Raw genomic sequence first — 9,532 nt, forward strand, 5'->3', positions numbered from 1 at the left:
CTGATCGATCACACAACAGCTACATGGAATCGTGAGAGGTTGGAGGAAGTATGCCTACCGATAGATATCCAGGCTATTGTCCAAATACCAATCTGCACATCGAATATACTGAATAGCTGGGCTTGGAACTTTGAAAGAAATGGAAGTTTTACAGTCAAGTCGGCCTACATGATGTTGGTGAAAACAAAATACAGAAGAGGCATATGGATGGATGGGAGTGCGGGTTCATCAAGCACGGACAGAGATGAGCAGTGTTGGAAACTCCTGTGGGGTACTCAAGTACTGGGGAAGATACATATGTTTTTGTGGAGATTGGCATGCCACTCTATTCCAACTGAAGATGTGAGGGCAAAGAGAAATATGGCAATGACGAGTGCTTGCAGCTTTTGTGGTGCGGAGGACTCATGGCGACACTCGCTGCTCGAGTGCTCGATGGCAAGATGCGTATGGGCATTGGTTGATGGGGAGCTGGCGGAACATCTATGCGAAACGACCGAGCCTAGCGCCAAGCAGTAGTTATTCACAATGATAGGCACGCTATCTCATGCAACATTCGTGAAGTTATCGGTAACCCTGTGGACAATTTGGTGGGCGAGGAGGAAAGCAATACACGATGAAATTTTCCAGAGTCCTTCAACTACCCACCTGTTTATATGCAGCTTTATCAAAGAACTTGATATCCTTTCAGTCAAAAAGGTCAATCAGTAGGGAGCCAGTATGGCGGGTACACAGTGACCCAAAGCACCCCCACCGGGCTTCATGAAAATTCATGTCCATGCTAGCATTGCAAGAAACCAGACCAGAGGAGCTGCCTCGGCTGTGTGTAGAGATGCGAATGGGAATTATGTTGGAAGATCCTCGCTGGTCATCGAGGGAGTGAGCAATTCTACAACTATGGAAGCTATTGCCTGCAGGGAGGCTCTCTCCTTAGCAGATGATCTGATGCTACAGAACTTCATTGTGGCGTCTGACTCGAAGCAGATCGTGGGTGAGATCAATAATGGCGCCAATGGTGTACACGGGGCCATTTTATCAGAGATAAAGAATAGGGCTCTTTTGTTTAACTATTTTTACTTTTGAAGGCCGAGTGGTTAATCGCGACGCCGACAGGTTAGCCAAGTTTTCAAACTCTCTAGATCAGGGAAGACATGTTTGGTTGATGCAACCCCAGAACTGATTGTAATGCCACTCCATGTGGAGTTTGATCAATAAAACTTGGTGATACCCCTAAAAAAACGAGGCAGCACTGGGAGCAACTAATTGAGGAGCGCTTGTTCGGGAGCCCCCCCCCCAAGGGTCATTTGGGCTGGGCTGAGAGTAACGGCACCACTTGACGCGCTCTCAGCCGTCGTCACATGTCGCATTCTGGGCACTTCCTTCGGATTTTGTTTTTTCTCACATGCATTTTCAACTTTTTAGATGTTTTGTCAGCTTTTTGGTTTTCCAGCCGTCTTTTTTAGTTTTTTGATAAAAAATTTCAAAAAAAAATTGCGCGAAAAAACGTGTTTCTTTTGCTTCCACGAGAGGCATGGGTGTGCCTCTCGGAAGCGAAAAATGTGTTCTCTTTTTTTTTCTTCCTTCTGCGAGAGGCACGTGCATGCCTCTCGGAAACGAAAATAACACTTTTTTCCTTTCGTGAGAGGCACGGCCGTGCCCCTCGTAAATGAAAAAAATACATTTTTTTTCTTTCGTGAGAGGCACTGTTTTGCTTCCGCGAGAGGCATGGTTTTACTTCCGTGAGAGGCATGATCGTGCCTCTCGGAAATGAAAAAAAACATGTTTTCTCTTTTTGCCTTCCATGAGAACCACCGGGAAACGTGTTTGCCAAACGTCCAGTTTAGGATATAAAACGTTTTGAATAAATGGGTCTATGAATAAAGGGGAAAATTCTCAGATTGCGACAAGTGGCGCACATGCAGCGTACCACATGTCACAATGGGAAGGAGAAAAGTGATATTTGAAAGGAGTGCTGCTCAATTTAGTGATTTCGTACAGCGCTGCTACTCGCATAAAGCGAGACACAACTCCCACGAATGTTGTTGAAAGTGCGTTATAGCGACTAGAGGGGGGGGGTGAATAGGCGATTTTTATGAAATTCTTCACCGAGGAATTTGCCGGTGAGGAAATTCCTTAGCGAAGAACTACTAGCAGCGGAATAAGTACTCAAAGTAAACATAACAGAATACAAACATAGTCATCATGATGAAATGAAGACAGGCACAGAGTACAGGAAGCGTAATCACAGGATAACACAGGATGAAGACAAACAGACTGAAGAAATAGAACTTAGGAAATTGAGAAAATCTTCAGTCAAGGTATTCTAACACAGATATGAACAAACATACAACACAGTTATGAGGAAATGAAAGAGTTGAGGAAATAGAACCAGTAAGCTCGGTGAAGACAATGATTTGGTAGACCAGTTTCAACTGCTGTCTTAGTTGTACGTCTGGTTGGAGCGGCTGAGTATTTAAACTCGAGGACACACAGTCCCGGACACCCAGTCAAGGACACTTAGTCCAAGACACCCAGTCCTCACCGTATTCTCCTTGAACTAAAGTCACACAGACCTCGTCCAATCACTCGTGGTAAGTCTTCATGCGACTTCCAAACCTTCACAAACTTGGTCACCCGGCGATCCACAATTCCTCTTGGATGCTCTAGACCATGACGCCTAACCGTCTGGAAGAAGCACAGTCTTCAAAGGTAACAAGCGTCAGATCCACTCAGGATCAATCTCTTCAGTGATGCTTAATCACTTGGGTTTTTTAGGTGTTTGGGTTTTGGGTTTTTGGTTTTTCCTCACTTGATGATTTTTGTTCAAAGTCCTCGGAGGATGGGTTGCTCTCAAATGACAAGTGTCGGTTTCTCTCGGAGCAGCCTCTCCCAGCTAGTGGTTGTAGGGGGCAGCTATTTATAGCCTAGGGAGCAGCCCGACATGATAAGACATAAATGCCCTTCAATGATATGACCGTTAGGTGGATAGATATTTTAGGACAGCTGGCGCATAGCACAGCAACGGTCGGAATTTTGAGTAGCAAAATCCTCAGGGCTATCATGTTCCTCACTGTGTAGGCAATCCGCACTGGCGAATTCCTAACTCCTCAGTCAAGACAAATTCCTCAGAGACCAGAAGAACTTCGTCTCTGCCACTGAAGAAATTGACTGAATTGTATGAGATTTCCAATGGCTTCACTCGAAAGGATTGGTAGGTGTAGGATTTTGAGTTGAGCATCACATGGAAATTTTTCCTTAGTATTTCCTCGACCCCATTTAACAGTACGGTGTTTCCTATGACTCAAGAAAGAGAAAAACAAAACTATGAAAACGAAAGTCTTCAAGCTTCATATTTCTCGCATGAATATCAAATCTTCACGGACACACTAATTTCTTCACTTTCAAAGTCTTCATGAAAGTCTTCAGAAATACCAAAATCTTCAGTCGAAGATATTTATTTTTAGGGGTCGACTTTTCCTGTAAATATCAAACTCCTCATAGACTTATAGACCTGTGTAGACTCACAAACGCATTAGTCCCTTAACCTATAAGTCTTCAATACACCAAAATCACTAAGGGGCACTAGATGCACTTACAATCTCCTCCTTTTTGGTGATTGATAACAATATAGGTTAAGTTTTCAACGGGGATAAACATGTGAAGTGTAAATACTGATATTGAGGAATTTGATTGTAAGATATAGAAGAACTCCCCCTAAAGATGTGCATAGTGAGGAATTTTCTTTTGAAGCAATGCACACTTGAAGAGTTGAATCATGGAGATCTCCCCCTATATCTTGTAATTCATACACGCATTTAACATATAATATGAAGAATTTGAAATGCATGATGAAATATGGTGCCTGATGAAATTCAGCATGCGTGCAATAATATCAACAAGGAATAAGCATGCAGAATAGTGCATCAAGAGTGTCAGAGCACAGTGCATCAAAAGTATCAGAGCACCATCGGGTTTAAGATTACAACTCGACCCAATAAAGTTTCAGAAGAACGAGAGTTGTAACTTAGCAAAAAAATGTTGTATATGGGTGATAAAATAGACCCGCTTGAAGACTAACTCAAACCCCCCCCCCTTTGTCATCAAATGACCAAAAGGATCGAAACTGAGGACTAACGCCCCTGAAGATAATCAAGTTGATGAAGGAGCGCCAGCGTTGTTGGGGTCGTTGGTTGATGTAGGGCCGGCTGCAGTGTCGTCTAAATCTTCATGTTCATCAGTGTCGCGCGATGAAGAATATGAGCTGGCCACCAGAGAAGGAACCTTGACCTTCTTGAATTTCTTCGGTGGAGGTGCAGACCAGTCAAAATCTTCATTAAGACCCATGTTCTTCAGATCTTCTTTACCATACAGATGTGACAGGATTGCCCAGGTGCGACCAAAGACTTGATGGGGGTAGTAGTGGTTTTTCTTCACTGCATTGTGTGTGGCAGTCATGTTGTGAAGAAGTGAACCAAACTGACGCTTAACCCATTTGTGATTTCGATCCACCTTCTGGTGAAGACTAAGCAGAAGTTCACGACCAGTCATCACGCGCGGAGCAGTGGCTTGAGGAGTGGACTTGGGAGCATTGGCAAAGTCATGTGTGGTAGAGTCATCATTGGTGGAATAAGATGCAACTTTGCGAAACTGACCATCCAATGGATGAATGCCTTCATCAATTACAGCTGGTGCCTTGCCCTTTTCATCAACTGAGGAATATGTTTGCTTGAGGACTTCAATTGGGGGCAAGTAGCTGAGATGATTCTGGAAATCAGCTTTGTAGTTGAGTGAAGACCTTGTCCTGAGGAATCTCATGATCCAAGGTGCATAAGGCTTCAGCTCAAACGGAGACAGTGCAACATTGACCATAGTCCTCATGAAGAAATCGTGATAGTTGACAGGAATTCCATGAACGATGTTGAATACCAGATTCTTCATGATGCCAACAATTTCCTCATCAGATGAGTCGTGGCCTTTGATAGGACTGATTGTCCTCGTAAGAATATGATAGACAGTTCTGGGCATGTACAACAATTCCTTCACGAGGAATTTTGTTCGTGGTGCCTGACCTGGTTTCAAAGGCTTCATTAGCACTTGCATGTAATGATGTGTGAGCTCAGGTTCACTGTAGATGCAGCGAGCTTCTTCAAGGGGAGGACTGAGTGGTAGAGCACGAAGCAATTCAGAGGCTGGTGCAGTGTAGTGAGTGTTTTCAGACATCCAGTCCAGCACCCATGAATTCATATCTTCAGCATTTCCGGTGATGTGCAGCGTTGCATAGAATTGAAGAATCAGTTCTTCATTCCAATCGCAGATGTCACATCAAAAATTGAGCAGTCCAGCATCGTGAAGAACACTGAGGACTGGTGCGAAGCACGGCAGAGATTCCATATCCACGTGAGGAATATGCTCATGGTAGAAAATCTTCTCCTTGTTGAACAACACTGAGGAATAGAAATTGGTTTGACTAGCAGTCCAGAAATGCCTCTTCCTAATGCGAGCAGAGTCATATTGAAACGCCCTCGATGCGGCTATATCTCCTACGTGTCGAAGCACGACTTAGAGGCATAACCACATTGAAAGCAATGTCACAAGTAAGGTAATCTTCACAACATCCCATGTAAAATAGATAATAGGGGAAAATGTACATAGTTGGCTTACACTCGCCACGTCACATAAAGTACATAAATAACATTACAATCATCCAATACACTCATGGTCCGACTATGGTACCAAAATAAAGATCAACCCCAACATGCGACACGGTCCCGATCGCCCCAACTGGGCACCACTACTGATCATCAGGGAAAGACACATAGTAACGGCGTGAGTCTTCATTGAACTCCCACTTGAGCTCAAGCGCATCATCTGGAACGGAGTCATCGGTCCCTGCATCTGGTTTGGAAGCAATCTGTGAGTCACGGGGACTCAGAAATCTCGCACCCTCGCGATCAAGACTATTTAAGCTTATAGGTAAGGCAAGTTAATATGTGGAGCTGCAGCAAGCGACTAGCATATATGGTGGCTAACCTGTTCGCAAATGAGAGCGAGAAGAGAAGGCAAAGCACGAACGAAGAACTATAGAACCACCTACGTCAAACATTACTCCAACACCGTGTTCACTTCCCGGACTCCGCCGAGAAGAGACCATCACGGTTACACACGCAGTTGATTCATTTTAGTTAAGTTAAGGTTCATGTTATCTGCAATCGGACATTAACAAATTCCCATCTGCCCATAACCACGAGCACGGCTTTCGAAAGTTCAAATCCCTGCAGTGGAGTCCCAACTTAGCCCATCACAAGCTCTCACGGTCAACGAAGGATAAACCTTCTCCCGAGACATTCCGATCAGACTCGGTATCCCGGTTCTACAAGACAACTTCGACAAGGTAAAACAAATCCAGCAACACCGTCCGAATGTGCCGACAAATCCCGATAGGAGTTGCACATATCTTGTTCTCAGGGCACACTCAGATGAGCTCTCCATACAACTAAAACCAAACCTCGAGTTTCCCCGAGGGGGCGCTGCACAAGGCTCTAGTCTGGACCAACACTCAGAGGAGCACTGGCCCGGGGGGGTTTAAATAAAGATGACCATTGGGCTCCGGAAACCCAAGGGAAAAAGAGGCTAGGTGGCAAATGGTAAAACCAAGGTTGGGCATTGCTGGAGGAGTTTTATTCAAGGCGAACTGTCAAGGGGTTCCCATTATCACCCAACCGCGTAAGGAACACAAAATCCGGGAACATAACACGGATATGACGGAAACTAGGGCGGCAAGAGTGGAACAAAACACTAGGCAAAAGGCCGAGCCTTCCACCCTTTACCAAGTATATAGATGCATTAAGATAACAAGATAATATGATATCCCAACAAATAAACAAGGTTCCAACAAGGAACGATCTCCAATCTTCACCTGCAACTAGCAACGCTATAAAAGGGGCTGAGCAAAGAGGTAACATAGCCAATCAACGGTTTGCTAGGACATGGTGGGTTAGAGGTTTGACATGGAAATTTGGGAGGCATGATAAGCAAGTGGTAGGTATCATAGCATAGGCATAGCAAAAGAGCGAGCATCTAGCAAGCAAAGATAGAAGTGATTTCGAAGGTATGATCATCTTGTCTGCAAAGTTGTTAGAGTTGATTTGATCCTCGTAAGCAAACTCAACGGGCTCCTCGTTAGCGAACTCGTCTCCCGGCTCTACCCAAACAAGACAAACAAACCAAAGGAACACAATCAACCACGTGCAAAGCTCGAACAACATGATGCAAACATGATATGCTATGCGGGACGCGATATGTGATGCATATGCAAGATTTGATAAGGAATGATCGAACCTGGCCTCAACTTGGAAATACAAGAGTGCCACTGAAAAGGTGAGGTGATATCCGTTGAAATCGATATAAAGAACACCGGAATCGGATGCACGGTTTGGAAATGGCAAGCAAAACAAATATGGCAACAGTCTGTGATAAACAGCAAGTAGCCATCTAAATGCATCAAGATAATTATGCTACAACACTCAAACATGACAGCAAAATACATGGCAGGGATCCACTCATGATGCTTGATAAAAGATGAACACTGAGCTACGGCCAATTCATCCATTAACAGGTTCAAACAAGCATGACAAAAGTGCAAATGATAACATATTTCAGACTTAGTGAAATTAACACAAGTCTGGAATTTAACATCAGGTAGCACACTTTGAAGCATGAAAACTATATGCTATAGGAACTTAACATGGCAAAGCAAGGCATGAAATGAAGTTACTCAAAGCACTTAACAAAAGTTCCTTAGTGACCTTGAGCCAAAAGGAATCATAAAATACAATTGCAAGCATGTGAACATGGCAAAAACATAATCAGGTTACAGACTTAAAGAAAATCTGGAACATGCAAATCTGTTAGCGAGTAGGCATGTTTACGAGCTCGATACACTCACTACAGAGTAAGGCATGACAACCTAAGCATACAACAATCAAGAATACATAATATAGAAGCTAGACATGGCAAGAAAAACAACATAGCATGCACGGATCACTAGCAACATCCTCGGCAAAATCGCTAACGAGTAAATAATCTGCCAGGATTCACGAAATAGCAAAAGTAGAGCTCGATTGACTCAAGCTAGGGTGCTCCATAATTGCAAAAAAAGACATGGATGGATAGATTACCACAATATTAACAAATCATCCTTACTGATCATCCTCAAAAGAGTCACGGATCACTAGGAAACAACATGAACATATGACATATTGATAAAAACAGAACAAGGACTTAGAGAAATTCTAAGTCCCTGACATCAGCATTAACGAATGCACTACTTTGCAAGCTTGTGCTAGTCACCAAACATATCACAAAAATACATGGTAAGCACCTATGTAAAGATGGCATGACGTATAACAAAACTCATGTAGAGCTCAGGAGCATATCATGCACACATTAATCATGGCAAAAATGACAAATAGCTATTTGATGCAGCAGATCTGACAATTATCTCAAATAGCTCTCTTCCAATAGCATCTCGGGTATCAAGATGAGCTCAAATTAAAATGATGCAATGAGATCCAATGATGCACTCTCTAAGAAGAACATTTTGATATGCTACACGCCCAAAACGGAGCTACGGATGCGGAGTTACGGCATGATGAAAAACACAAATAAATTAGGGTTTCAGGGAGAAAGTCAACCGAGTCTAGATCTCAGATCCAGATCGCACGGAAACCGAGGATGGCCGGAGTTTCTCGCCGGGGTACACTATAGACGGCCGGAGCGGGGGCTTGGCGGTGGTGCCGTGCGCCGGCGATGAGGAGAAGGCGGTGGGCGGCCGGAGCGGCGAGGTCGGCGCCGGGCACGGATGGGGCGGCGCCGGCTCGGGTCGGCCGCGGTGGTGCTCGGTGGCGCGGTCGCCGGAGCGGCGAGGTGGCGCTGCTCGCCGGTGAAAGGAGGCGGCGGCCGGCGAGAGGAGAGGCGGCGGTGCTCGGGCGGCTCCTCCCGCGGGCGGCGACGACGAGGGGACGGGCCGCGGGGGCCCGGATCGGGCTCCGCGGGCCTCGGCGGCGGCAGGCGGCGGGCGCCACATGGCGGGACGCCACTGGTGCGGCGCGGCGGCGTGGTGTGTCCGGCACGTACGGACACGTCCGCCGTGCGGAGAGGGGATTTTTAGGGTTTGGGGGGAGAGAAGACCCGGGATTTTCGGGGAGAGGTCTATATATAGGCATAGAGGGAGCTAGGAGAGTCCAAATGAGGTGCGGTTTTCGGTCACGAGATCATGATCGAACACTCTAGATGATGGAGAGGGTTTAGGTGGGTTTGGGGCCACTTTGGAGGGGTGTTGGGCTGCAACACACACGAGGCCTTTTCGGTCCCTTGGTTAATCGTTGGAGTATCAAACGAAGTCCAAATGGCACGAAACTTGACAGGCGGTCTACGGGTAGTAAAGCAAGGCCGCTTGGAAAGTCTCGGTCCAATCCGGAAATGTTTAACCCCCACACACGAAAAGAGGTAGAAAGGACCACTTGAGGAGATAGGA

This window comes from Triticum dicoccoides, chromosome 1A (genome assembly GCF_002162155.2).
Source record: "Triticum dicoccoides isolate Atlit2015 ecotype Zavitan chromosome 1A, WEW_v2.0, whole genome shotgun sequence".
Classification (NCBI taxonomy): Eukaryota; Viridiplantae; Streptophyta; class Magnoliopsida; order Poales; family Poaceae; genus Triticum; species Triticum dicoccoides.